Source organism: Alosa alosa, chromosome 1 (assembly GCF_017589495.1).
Source record: "Alosa alosa isolate M-15738 ecotype Scorff River chromosome 1, AALO_Geno_1.1, whole genome shotgun sequence".
In the NCBI taxonomy this organism is placed as follows: Eukaryota; Metazoa; Chordata; class Actinopteri; order Clupeiformes; family Clupeidae; genus Alosa; species Alosa alosa.
In genome coordinates, this window is record NC_063189.1 from 4,533,924 (window position 1) to 4,534,552 (window position 629).

The 629-nt window shown below is 46.9% G+C and overlaps 1 protein-coding gene across 1 annotated transcript in view; it reads right to left on the reverse strand.

Moving 5' to 3' along the window:
• The window catches only part of asap3 (ArfGAP with SH3 domain, ankyrin repeat and PH domain 3), a 61,816-nt gene extending 61,703 nt beyond the window's left edge, over positions 1-113 (reverse strand). Inside the window, exon 1 of the mRNA XM_048254056.1 lies at positions 1-113. This exon is cut by the window's left edge and continues 298 nt beyond it. The gene's annotated coding sequence lies outside the window, so the exon portion shown is untranslated.
• Positions 114-629: the final 516 nt, after the last annotated feature.

Genomic DNA, 629 nt, shown 5'->3' on the forward strand with positions numbered 1-629 from the left:
ATGTCCTGGACCAACCCAGAGTTGTGAGTGAGTCTGTGTCAATCTGCTGCCGCGGGTTTGCTGCCTGCACTGTTGACCGAGATTCTCTGTGCGCGGCGCGAGGGGCGCAGCGTGCTCTGAAGCAGTTGTGCGCGCGGAGGGGAGGGAGCTATTCCATCATCACGTGGGAATGTTTGCACTCCAGCAGGCTGAATGGAGATTTGCCCTTTTCTTCGTTCGCTGCGACTTCCTCTCAATGTGGGATTCAGTTCTACGGCTCCATACATATTAATTTGTGCATGAAGGCCTGACGCAAGTTAAAATCCCTGTCTTAGTACATTCAGATGTGCCTTGTGATCAGTCTATGGAAAAGTCACACTAAATAAACACATTTCAAGTAGTCTACAATCCACTTTTAAGAGTATTTCTCTGTCTTCAAAGTTTCTTTTGAGGTATTTCAATTGAATTCAACGTTGCTTAGCGTGACTGTACATGCAGTTTTGCCAAAGTGTAAAAAGAACAGCATAGCTAACGCTTCATAGCATTTTACAGCTGCAAAACCATCTCACCTTGAGGTGCAGAGAGAGCATACCTTCTGAGGGCCTCTGGAGACACGCCTCACTCACATCAGCCCATGTCAACACAATATT